Source organism: Furipterus horrens, unplaced genomic scaffold (assembly GCF_987537825.1).
Source record: "Furipterus horrens unplaced genomic scaffold, mFurHor1.1.pri manual_scaffold_5, whole genome shotgun sequence".
NCBI classification, from domain to species: domain Eukaryota; kingdom Metazoa; phylum Chordata; class Mammalia; order Chiroptera; family Furipteridae; genus Furipterus; species Furipterus horrens.
This window is the reverse complement of record NW_028327175.1, coordinates 99,136,899-99,150,170: the sequence shown is the minus strand read 5'-3', so window position 1 is coordinate 99,150,170 and position 13,272 is coordinate 99,136,899. Positions and strand designations below refer to the sequence as shown.

Here is a 13,272-nt window from a genome sequence, read left to right as displayed (position 1 = left end):
TCAAATACCCTGTGGTTTTTACAGCCAGAATTTATGAGGACTTATCTTTCTGGCCCTGGGACTCCGGGCTGGGTGGTCTGGACTGGGGCTGGGATCCCTTGTTCCTGAGGTATCTGTCCCATTTTTTATCCACCATATGTGAATGTGGGACTGTCCTTTCTTGTCTCTGTGCTTCTCCACTCCTCTCCATGTCTCTGCCCCTCCTACCTGTCTGGATGAATGTGGCTTCTTTAAATCCTTGGTTGTCAGATTTTCACACAGCTTGATTTTCTGACAATTCTGGGTGATATATTTTTTTGCAGTGTAGCTGTATTTTTTGCTATACTTGTGTTGGAGGTAAGACATGTTTACCTATGCCTCTATCTTGACTGGAAGTCTCTGTCTTTTCTTTTCATTGTACCCCTAATATGTTGTGCATTGTTTGCCACATAGTAGGCATGTCATAAGTACTTGAATATCTTCTTATTAACTGTATCTTGGTTTTCTTGTTTAGAAAATGGGAATATTACTATGAACCCAAGCTAGATCATAGGGTACATGACAGAATCAAATATTACAAGTAAATATGCTTTGACTGACTAAGGTATTATCCAAGTGTTAATGTGAATTATTGACAGTAATGAGGAAAATGGGTTATCCACATTTATCACAGAAAAAATACATTAAAATCATTTTATCCCATTACATAAGTAAGGCAAAAATGGTCTGTTATCATGTTCTGAAACTTTGAGGACTTTTGGCCTCAAAATTGAAACTTATCAGGCAAGTACATGTCTCTGATTGGGACTCTTAGGTAGCAGATGTAATGGACAATTTCTCAGCTGATTTAATATACAGGATAGGGAGAAGCTGGGTCTTGAGATTGTTTACTACAGAGATACTTACTGTCTATCGATAGCTGAAATAGTTAAACTCTGTAGATAAATTGTAACTCTTGAGATTATAGTCATTTTCCTGCCAATCTATAAGCAAATGTGGCCTGCAAGGCTTTATCCCTTCAACGGTATGTTATTTGGAAACTCACTTCATCTCTTGCTGTGTCTTATAAGTTGAAATACTAAAACCTACCTCACCACCTCAGAGTCATTGGGAGAGTCTAAAATAAATTTAAACAAGTGAAATTACTTTGTGAATCATAAAGCTTAATACATGATAAATATATTCTTGTTAATAGTAATTATTGGTATGATTATTATTAACATTCTACATGTAAATCATACATATAAATAGCCACAATAATTAATTAGGTTATGATGCTCATGCTCAGACACCTGCTATGGAACAAGAAATGTCTCTCAGATGACTTGGGTGAAAAAGAACAATAATTAGGAAATCAGAGTGTTTCTAGATTTAGACCTTTACTGTCCCCAAATGGCCTTTTTCTCTCTTTCCAAAGAACTGTGCTGTGTCATTAACAAGAATGGAGTTTTCTTGGTCAAATATAAATATAACTTGATAATGGCAATGTAGGACTTTGTAATATAATGGTAGGATGCTCTGAGAATTGTTTCAGCTGGTGATCCCAAGTGGGGCTCTGTCCCTTTAGCCACATATCCATTAAAACACGGAGCAAATCATGTGTTTTAACCCCTTATGTCAGGTTTTAGGGAATAGAAACCTCTTTAATTATGAAACAGTTTGCACATTTGCTGGGTGTACATGAGGTACTATTTTATAAATGCATAATTATAAGAAAAAAATAAAATAACACATGGAGAGATGAATCCAGAGCATAATAGGAGAGGAAGAAAAATTATTTGAAGAGAAAGGCCTAGAGTCCCTTTTGTTAAATTCTGGTGGTCCAGAATTTTGTACCTGTCAAGGTCTTTTATTTGCTTCAGTATAAGATATTTCTTCAGGCTTATGGACAACTCTGAAATTGCAAAATATGCATGGAAGCACATTTGTGGAAATGTAATCTTGTCTTCCCCTGGACCTGTAGGGACTGTAAGTGCCAGAGGCTTCCATGAGCTATACTGGACCTCTGTATGCCAGAGAGATGGAGAAACCTGAGCTGCCCAAGAGAAAAGTGACTGTGAGGGAGGACCTTGGATGACTCAAGTGCCAGAAATTCAGGAAAAGAGAAAGAAGTTCATACTTTTAAGTAATTGAAACAACTGCTAATAAATATACTTGCTCCAGGGATGTGAAATAATAAAGACAGGCGGCTGATCCAAACTCCCTAGGCAGCAGAATAGAGAGAGAGAAGGCAGCATCCTTTATTAAAATGCAACCAGGGTGTTCAAGGTTAGGTACCAGGAGGAACTACTGATGGCAAAGACTTGTTCAGTTCTGAGGACATCAGCACCATAGCTTGAAGAATTTTAAACAGTAGAATAGAAAGTACTAGGCTAGTTTATTTGGGGGCTGGGGGGATAAAAATGAACTCAGATGGTCTCTCCTCTTCAGCTGGCTCTTCTTTCTTCTAAACACACTAACTGGGGTGAACTGGTTTCAGTGTGCCTAGGTTTGAAACCAGATCTACTACTTACTAGCTGTGTGACCTTAGACAAGTTACTGAATCTCTCTGTGCCCCAGTTTCCTCTTTGGTTAAACAGGCATGATATTGACAGAATATTCCTTTAGGGTTGTTGTGAGGATCAAATGAGATGCACTGCGTTGAAGCCTTTAGCACAACACTTTGAAGGTAGTAAGCACCTAATACTTGTTCCCTGTGACTGTTATTTTGTTACTATGTTAGTATGCATTCTTGCCTTTCTTCCCTTTCCTCCATGAACATTCACATTATAGTCCTGTCCTCACTTGCTTTGGGCTCCAGTCTTATATTTCTGCCTTCTGGGCATGTCATATCCTCTTGAATATACCGCCATCCTCTCAAATACACAGTGATCCTCGTCATTTCTCACTCCAACTGATTTTTTCCCAAATACTTGTCATCAATACTTCCTCACTTTAATCTCCTGAACAAAAACCTTTGGAATCTTTGATTATTCTCTCTTGTTCATCACTGCTATTCTGTCATTCTCTTAAAATGTCTTTAGCATTCCAGACTTGATGGAGCATGATGAGAGTTGACATCTGCCACCACAAAGACCAAAAGATTTGGCTCAAGGAACCCAAGAGCCAGGTCATCTATGTAAGGCTGTTGGTCAAGCTGTATGGGTTTCTGGCCAGATGAACCAACTCCGTCTTCAACCAAGTTGTGTTAAAGAGGTTGTTCATGAGTCACACCAACCAGCTACCTCTGTCCCCTTCCCAGATGATCTGGAAGATGAAGCTTCCTGGCCAGCAGAGCAAAACTGCTGTGGTTGTAGGAACTATAACCAATGCTGTGTGCATGTAAGAGGTACCCAAACTGAAGGAGTATGCCCTGTGTGCGTGCATCTGTGCCTGGTGTTGCATACTCAAGGCTGGGAGCAAGATCCTCACCTTTGACCAGCTGGCCCTGGGCTCCCACAAGGACTGTGGCACTGCCTTGCTCTCTGGTCTTTGCAAGGGCTGAAAGGTGTACAGGCATCTTGGTAAGGCCTGGAGAACCCTGCACAGTCACACCAAACCCTAAGCGCACTCCAAGGGCTGGAAGTGCGAGTGTGCCAGAGGCCACTGGCTGAGTGATGGCTACAAAAAGATTTTTGGATGCTGATTTAAAAAAAAAAAAAAAAAGTCATTTTAGTTCTCTTTACTACTACCCTCTCACTGATTCTCTTAATTTATCAAGAGATTCTGAACCCTGCCCCTGCCTCTTTTTTTCACCCCATTCATTCCTACTGCCCTTATTACCAATTCATTCCATTCTACTTGCTCCAATCACCTTGCTAATCTTTCTAAAATTCCATTTTGCCCTGGTGAATCTCATGCTTAGGACCAAAAATGGCTTCCAACTGTCACTGCAGTCAAATTCAAACTTCTTTTTAGGGTGCCAGAAATGTTTTGTATCTGGATCTTGATGGTGCTTCAACTGTATGTAGATTAGTCTGCTTGGACTGTTATAACAAAGGGGACTTAACTAATAGAAATGTATGTTCTCACAGTCCTGGAGGCCAGAAGCTGGAGATTAAGGGGCCTTGTAAGTCTGAGGCCTCTCTCATTGGCTTATAGATGGTGGTCTCTTTTCTGTGTCCTCACATGGTCATTCCTCTGTGTGAGTCTGTGTCCTAATCTCCTCTGCTTCTAAGGACACCAGTCAGATTGGATTAGGAACCACCTATGACCTCATTTTAACCTAATTACCTCTTTAAAGACCCTCCCTCCAAATGCAGTCATAATCAGAAGTAATGGGAATTTAGACTTCAACATATGAGTTTGGGGGGGGAGGGGTGGTAAGGGTGGACATAATTCAGCCCCAAACAGTGTGTGTATGTAAAAATTCATCAAGCCATATTCTCAAGGTACAAAAGTATTTTTTATCGACATTATACTTTAATAAAATATTCTAAAAATTGACAACAATCACACTAAGAAGTCAACCTCATTTGCTTGAACTCGAATCCCATTTTTTCTCATCACTGTCCTCCATAGCCTTCTCTCTTCCCTAGTTCTCTCCATGCTCTCGTCACCATCTTTGTTTCTGCACCTACACTCATGCCTTTCATCCTCATCATGGCTATTAAAATCTATCTTTCAGGGCTCAGCTCAAGTTTCATCTCCAGCAGGCACACATTTATTCGCATGCTCCTTTTTCATTCAATAAGCATTTAAAGACTGTGTTCTCTGTGCTGAACTCAATGTCCTGGAAATGGACAGTGAGAGACACACTCCTTGCCCTCAAGGAGGCTGCCACTTGTGGGAGAGGCAGGTGAGTAATCACCTGTTACGATAGTGATGAACACAGGATATCAATCTGCTTAAGATGCTGCAACAAAGTACAACATACTGTGTGGCTTGAACACAGACATTTCTTTCTCACAGGTTTAGAGGCTGGAAGTACAAGATCAAGGTGCCAGCAGATTTAGTTCCTGGTGAGAGCCCAATTCCTGGCCTACAGATGACTGCCTTCTCTCTGTGTCCTCATGTGGCACACAGAGAGAGCTCTGGTGTCTCTTCCTTCTTTAAAAAAATTTTTAAGTATATTTTATTGATTATGTTGTTACAGAGTCCCAATTTTTTCTCCTTTGCTCCCCTCTTCCCAGTGCCCCACTTCCCTCCAGCAATCCCACCCCCTTTAGTTCATGTCCATGGGTAATGCATATAAGTTCTTTGGCTTCACCTTTCCTATATTATTCTTAACTTCCTCCTGTCTATTATGTACCAACCAATTATTCTTCTTAATCCCTGCACCATTTCCCCATTTCTCGCCCTTTCCCCTCCCAGCTGATAACCCTCCAAATGATCCCATGCCTGTGATTCTGTTCCGATTCTGGTTTGCTTTGTTGGATTTTGTTTTTATTTTTTAGAATCAGTTGTTGATAGTTGTGGCTTTGATGTCATTTTAATGTTCATAGTTTTGCTCTTCTTTTTCTTAAGTAAGTCACTTTGACATTTCATATAATAATAGCTTGGTGGTGATGAGCTCCTTTAGCTTTACCTTGTCTGGGAAGCACTTCATCTGCCCTTCTGTTCTAAATGATAGCTTTGCTGGATAGAGTAATCTTGGTTGTAAGTACTTGCTTTTCATCACATTGAATACTACTTGCTGGTCCCTTCTTGCCTGCAAAGTTTCTTTTGAGAAATCAGCTGATAGTCTTATAGGCACCCCTTTGTAGGTAATTCTACTTTTCTCTTACTGTTTTTAAGATTCTCTCTTTATCTTGAACCTTTGGCATTTTAATTGTGATGTCTTGGTGTGGTCCTCTTTGGGTCTAGCTTGTTCGGGACTCTGTGCTTCTTGGACTTGTATGTTTATTTCCTTTGTTAAATTTGGGGAGTTTTCCTTCATTATTTTCTTCCATAAGTTTTCAATTTCTTGCTCTTTCTCTTCTCTGTCTGGCACCCCTACAGTTTGGATGTTAACATGTTTAAAGTTGTCCCATAGGTTCCTAAACCTCTCCTCATTTTTTTTCAATTCTTGTTTCCTCATTCTGTCCTGGTTGACTGTTTTTTCTTTCTTAAGTCCCAAATCATTTATTTGAACCCTGGTTTCCTTCCCTTCACCATTAATTTTGTGTGGATTTTCCTTAGTTTCATTTAGCATAGCCTTCATTAACATTTGCCATACTTATGCATATCTGTAAAGCCTCTGAGCATCTTTATTACTAATGTTGTGAATTCTGCATCTGTTAGGTTGGTTATCTCCTCATCTGTTAGGTTGGCTATCTCCTCATTGCTTAGTTCTACCATTGGAACCTTGACCCGTTCCCCCTTTTGGGCCATACTTCTCTGTCTCCTTATTTTGACAGACTCCTGAGTTTGTTTGCCTCTGTGTCTTAGGCAGAGCTGCCACTCCTTTTACATTGTAAGGGGTGCAGCCTTAGGTATTCGTCAGTACAGGGTGACCTACTTCACCACTTTGTGATGCTGTGTAGGGGGGAGGGGTCTGAGAGGGAACTATGCCTCTTGCTCACCATTCACACCTGTTCCAGACACTTCTCCCACTTCTGTATGGGACTGACAACTCTCTAGCTGTTGCCCTGGCCATTGTTCCCAGAGTGGGTGGGTCTCTGGATGTTCTAGGACTGTGGGGGCCCTCTAAACAAGTGAACTCTGCTGAGAGACTGACATTTTATTCCTCTTCTCCAAGCCCCAGTGGTCTACATAGTCAAGAGCAATGAGGCTCCATTTTCCCTGGTGCTGGGACTGTGAGCTGCTTGGTCTGGTCTGGTGCTGGGAGCTTGCCCCAGGTGTCCCTCCCAACTTTTTAAAATGAGTGACTGGGCTCTCTGCTGGCCCTGCCACTGCCGCCGCTCCTGCTGCCACCACACCTTGTCCCCTCCACCCTGTCTCCACCCATTCTACCTGTCTGGTTGAGTATTTCTTCTTTATATCTTTCTTAGACTTCCATGCAGCTTGATTTTCTGGAACTTCTGATTGTCTCTAGTTTTGACATAGTTGTATTCCTTCTTAGTTGTGGAGGGAGACACATCCTATCTGTCTAGGCCTCCATCTTGGCCAGAAGTCCCTCTTCTTCCTTTTTTAAAGGCACTGATCCCATTACAAGGCTCCCCTTCATGACCTGGTCTAATTACCTCCCAAAAGCCACACCTCCTAATACCATACCATGTTGAAGTTAGAGCTTCAACATGTGAATTTGGGGGAAACATAAACGTTCAGTTCATAAAACAGGAAATAATGGGAGTACAGAAGTGGGTATTTTTGGAGGCTGTTTCCTGGTGGCATATAGTCAGAGACCATAAGGATGAGAAAAGATTAGCCAGATGAGGGGCTGGAGAAGAGGAAAGACATTCATACAGAAGCTTCTTGAAAAGGTCCAGGGATGAACAAACAGATGGTAGACTAGGGAGCTGTAAGCAGCTCAATGTTTCTGGGGTATGAAGATGTGAAAAAGCGTGATGCAGAAAGAGGATGCTGAGGCTGAAGAGAGGCTCTGTGGATTATTCAGAGGACCTTGGACTTTATCCTGAAGGTGGGGGAGGGGGATCACTGAAGGGTGAGAGTTGGTCAAAAGTTTAGTTTTGAAACTTCTTTCTGACAACAGAAAGGGGGATGAATTAGAGGTGTCCCACTGGAAGTTTTCCCTAAACCCTTTATATCCCAATTTAGAATTTAATGTCTTTATTTTTCCTCCCAGGACTCTAGATTTCTTCTCCTGATTATAAGCTTGTTCAGGGCAAGGACTGTTTTTCCAGGTGCACAGCGTAAGTTTTCCATAAAAACTCCAGGGGAATCATCTTCTGATATTTTTTTCCCCATTACCATGTCAGATGTCACTGTAACATTTTCTCTGAGTAGAGAATGTGGTTTCCACATGATTATTGTACTTACTTAATTAAACTTTCGTGGGCATGTCCAGAAAATGGTCTGATGTCAAGTGCAAATGTCACAGAGCTATGGGCAAAGGGAGTGAGATGAACAGCAGAGTTTCTCAGACTTCCACATGTGCACAGATGCTGTGGGCTCTTGTTGAAATGCAGATTTTGATTTCCTGGTTCTGGGGTGGGGCCTGAGAATCTGCTTTTTTGACAAGCACCTAGGTGATACTGATGCTGCAAATCTGCAGACCATACTTTGAATAGCAAGGGTGCAGGGAAAGCACCCAGAAAATCTGAGGACCTAGCTTTGAGTTCTGCTTTGTCAGAAAGTGGATGCAAGACCTGGAGCAAATCAGAGAACTTTCCTGGGCCTCAAACTTTATCTTTACATAAAGACTTTGGCTGATCTCTAAGGCTCTTTTCAGCTTTAAAAATTAATCTGTGATTTGGTAAGTTACATTTGGTGAAAACATTTGGAGAGCCTTGAAGAAAATAGGTGTGTGAATTCAGTCCATTATAGTTATTAATGTTACTGATAGAGGGGCCATGGTTTGAGTTCCAGTGGATTAAAAAAAATAATCCTTTAATCCTCCTAGCATAGTCACTCACCACTTGGCTTGGCACAATGTAGATTATTGCTTTGAAAGCGCTAGGCTAAACGGAAAATCTCAAGTTGGGATCCTGTTACATTTATACTCCATTTGTGGCTGTGCTGTCTGGGCTGCATGTTGAAATAACTTTTCAATCTCAAAACAATTCTCCATTTACTTTCAAATAAAATTTTAAGGAGTTGTATACAAACCCCACATTTACCATGGTTGCCTGGAAAGAATAGGTGCAACTGAGTGTAGAGTTTTGAATTTAAACATCTCTAACTGGGGATTTGGTTGATATGATCCCTGAAGGTCTCAGCACTGCTACTGTACGTGGATGAAAAGGGTGGATAATGAAGAGAGGTATAATCTCATTTGTTATGGAATGCTATTTGTGACAGCTCATTGGAGCCTCCATGATGAAGGCCAATAAAGAGGTTAAGAATTTCCTTTTTTTTTTCATCCCCCCCTCCGCCCCGCCCTGCAAATACTGATTATTCAAAGCAGTGGCAGGAAAATCAGAGAACAGCATCACAATAAGATAAAGGCAATAGTTGCTTTCAAATACAATTCTTTTCTTCAGACTTAACAAGCTGCCAAGTAGTGGGACAGCAGAGAAACATCCTTAGTACTGGTTGGTTTCATTTCATTCCAACAAGGCTGGTTGAAGGAAGATGAGAAAATGCAACTCGGGGTTGGGGGGCAGGAGTGCCAGCTGTGGGGCTGTGCATGTGTGCGCTGTGGTAGGGGTAGGGGAAGGACAGGATGGGAGGCTGTGAGGGAACAGGCTCCAAAAAAGTACTGATAAGCCTCAAATAATTGCTCATTTCAAAAACACTTATGGAACCTCAATTCAAATTCAGCTAAGATTTTGGTCTATTTGAATGAGTGAGTTTGAAACAGTATATGCAATTACTAAAAAGTGTAGTAAGTACAGTCATATGCCACTTAATGGTAGGAATCCATTCTGAGAAATGCATTGTTAGGTGATTTTGTCATGTGCAAACATCATGGAATGCGCTTACACAAACCTAGAGGGTGCAGCCTGCTACACACCTAGGCTGTATGGTGTAGCCTATTGCTCCTAGGCTACACACCTGTACAGCATGTTACTGTACTGAATACTGTAGGCAGTTGTAACACAATGACAAGTATTTGTGTGTCTAAATATGTCTAGCCATAGAAAAGGTACAGTAAGAATTAGTACAAAGGACAGTGTGTGTGCGCCAAGCGTGTGAATGTTGGAGGGTCTGGGGAAGGGCAGTGGAAGGAGGTGCAAGAGGAGGTTAGAGTAGACATCAGGAGGAGGAAGAGAGGAAGGAATGGATAGGGAAGGAAGAGAAGGGGAGAAAAATGGAGAGCAGAGATAGAGATAGATCTAGAGATAAAGCTCGAAAAAAATAATGAAATGGAGAGGGGGAAGACAGAGAGAGAGAGAGAGACAGACAGACAGAGAGGTTTGAGAGTGGGAGGAAAAAAAGATAGAGAAATGAAGAAAAGGGGAGTGAGTTTATGCACACGAATATGAGTGCACGTGTGGGTGTGCAGGGGCAGGCAGGCAGGATGGGGCTGGTGGGGGCGCTCTGGGCTCCCTCGCCATAGCTCATTCCCCTGGATCCCTTGCCAACTACAGGCCCCAGCTAGGGACACATGGCAGGTGGACAGCATGATAAGCCTCCTCGCCCATTTAAACCACTTAGAGCTAGCAATAAATGAAATATCGTAGTTGGGTCCAGCCTTTACTTTTAACATTGCAAACAAACTTTTTGCTTATTACTCATTATAATCTTATGGAACCACAGTCATACACAATCCCTCATTGAGCAAAACATTGTTTTGTGATATGTAACTGTTCTTCTGCACTCTGCCAACCTTCTCACCTTGCAGCACTTAGCTGTAAGTTGATGGGGCAATAGTAAAACCCTTTTTGTCCGTCATGTCTGAAGAGAGGCCACCTTTCCCACAGTCTTGGTGCAGAAACTGCTAGCTGTCCAGACTTTCCGGAGATAGCCTGCCCAGCGCCACACCCATGATCGGTTTCTCAGAGATCCCACCTGCAGTGCTAGGAAGCTTTCACCTCCCACCCCAAGCTGCTGGCCTAGCCTCCGTGTGGCGCTGCTCCTGTCGGGCCTGCATCAGTTCCTCTGGTTGGCACAACCTCTCGGTCCCGCCTGTAACTCCACTTCTGAGAGGACCCCTCGTCCCGAACAATATGGGGCAATTCGGATGTTGCTTTTCCTTGTTCCTTAGCATGCTGCCCAGCCAAGATGAGAATTCAGTAACCTCCTTTTTTCTCTAAATCACGAGCTCTTATCTATCCTTATCCTCCCTCGAAGGTGGCTCCCCACCACTGCCTCACTTGTATTTAGGCAGCCCCTTCCTTCTCCCTAGATTTCAGTGGGTCAACTTGAGTGGTCTTATGTTTTTTTCCCCAAAGCTTTTGGTACCAAAAAAAACAAAAACAAGAAGAACGAGCAGACATGTTCTTGGGGACATTTTTTTGTAATATCAGAGTAGGGAAACAATTCATGTATGCGTCTTTACTTTCTTCCTATGCTTCTTAGCTTCTAGGTATTAAGATCTAAAAAGGCAGTGGCTGATGTTAACAGCAGTGAAAATGGCCCCAGTACACTCCTGTGAGCTCACAAACCACAGCCTTCAGCTCTTAAGCAAAACATGAAGGCATTTCATGGGTGATGACTGTGGGAAAAGCCTGGACTGACAGTCTGACTACGTGGGATCAGCCCCTTAGAGCTGTTCTCAGTCATTGCGCCTCTCTGAACCACAGTGTCTTCATATGAAAACTCAGCCAAATATTCTGGGAGTACACTTAGATACTGCTAGTAAATGTGCCTGTATGTACATGGGTGTCCAGAACATGTTCATCCCCTCATTTTTTCTTTTGTTTCTCCTCCATCAGGAAGACAGAAGTACTGACCCTTGGCTAGTCTCCAGAAAGCCTTGCTATTTGTCTTCCTTTGTAGACAATCCGGACACCAAGAGTCATTTTCATGGGGACATTACGTGGAATAAAACTTTGGGCAGTACTCTGAAGAAGGAATTCTCAAGTGGTATAGGTCAACTTACCAAGCCTGGTAGACACCCCCACAGCCGCTCAAGGCTGGGCAGACTCAGAAGGTGAAGTTTTGTGATTCCCATGGGCTAAGAGGAGGCTCCAATGTGCAGAGCTCTGTACCCTCTCCTCAGTGCCACTTCCTCAAGGTAGCTAAGGACAGGCACACCTGGGTTCAAATCCTACTCCATGGGACCCATGCAACTATAGTTTAGTCAGCATCTATGTGTCAAGCTCTACTGCATGCCAGCTGCTATGTTGGGTGCTGGGGATACTATGGTGAACAAAAAATCAGACATCAGTGTCCAGTGACAAGCTACGTAACTACCCTGAACCTCAGTCTTCTCATTTGTAAAATGGGAATGATAATTCCTAGCTTGTAGGTTTTCTGTAAGGGATAAATAAGGCGACAGCTAAGGAGTGGAGGACAGTGCCTGTCACACAGTAGACAACATATTTTGACATGATAGCCTCAGTTATTTATTACAGCTCTGCACTCAGGTATGAGTTTGTTTTCCTGGTATCTAACAAACAGGACTATGGGGGAAAAAGCACCCTATATATGTGAATAGGTTTAGATGTATTCAAATAAAGGTAGGAAAAATGGCAAACTCAAAACGGTGGAATTGGAGAGAAAAAGGGAGAGACTATTATTTGCCTCTGAATTACTTGATTTGCTTAAATTATTATGCATTACCTTTTGAGCAAAAGAATTTTAAACAAAGTTTTAAGAAGCAAAAACATTTTTATTATATAAAACACATTAACCAGTGCCACCATGGGAACTGATCAATCTTATTAGAATGAAATTTTCTTGTCCTAAGAACGTGGACAAGATTCCCTCAAACAGCCCCTCCACGATTATCCTCCCCACCCCCCAACACACACGCTCCAAGCTTAAGCCACAAGCTGTGCTCCCTAAACCGGAGTAAAGGGCTAATGTTGTTGTTAGGCTGTTTCCTTCAGCAGTCTTCTGCCAGGCCAGAGCTACCTGAGTGAACAATAATCATTATCATCTCTGACCCTCTGAAGATCAGCTCTAAGGGAAAAAAATGAGAAATTTGCCTGTGTAAATTATAGTGAGTGTCTTAATTTTAAAGCCACAGCGAAGCCACAGAACACTGAAGCATACTGCTATTTATCAGAGGCAATTATTAGAAATGCCAGTTTGCATAGTACATATTTGTGTCCATAAAAATGCAGGACATATTGACCCGTCTGGTTTCTGAACTCCAGATTGCTCTTTTGCTCGGATATCTTAATTTCTCCCAGTCCCCAGACCAAACAAGACAAGTGACAAAAGAGCTATTTGCTCCTCTTGGTAGAGTAACAGGGTGTCCCACAACAATTTTCCTTGTGGGCGGCTGGAGCAGCCTGCCAGAGCTGTTGGCTCGAGTGAAGGCTGAGGTCACAGTTTGGAGCAGGGCTCAGGCGGTGGGCCAAGCTCCCTGGGGAGCACCTGGAAGACTTTCTGAGCACTCCAGGGGGATCATAACGGGGAGGGGAATGCTAATGGGGTCAGTAGTCTGCCAATTATGCAGTGGGATTTGGAACGAGATACATTTGGGATTACTTGCTAATGTAACACTATTTGTACCCCACATTGTTAAGATCTGGTAAGCATTTGAAATTACAATAAAAAATGCAGGGGATTTTTTCTTTTTTTTTTTTGTGGTAGTTCATAATAATTACTAAGTTCTGGAGCAGGAGTGGGAACTACACCTTTTAGACCTAATTTTTCTACTTCAACCACCCAGGAGTGGGTTCTCATACTTGAGCT

General features: G+C 42.3%; 1 pseudogene; it reads left to right on the top strand.

The window, feature by feature from the left end:
• The first annotated feature begins 3,025 nt into the window (after positions 1–3,025).
• LOC150009136 (large ribosomal subunit protein eL18 pseudogene) lies at positions 3,026–3,604 on the top strand (annotated as a pseudogene).
• Positions 3,605–13,272: the final 9,668 nt, after the last annotated feature.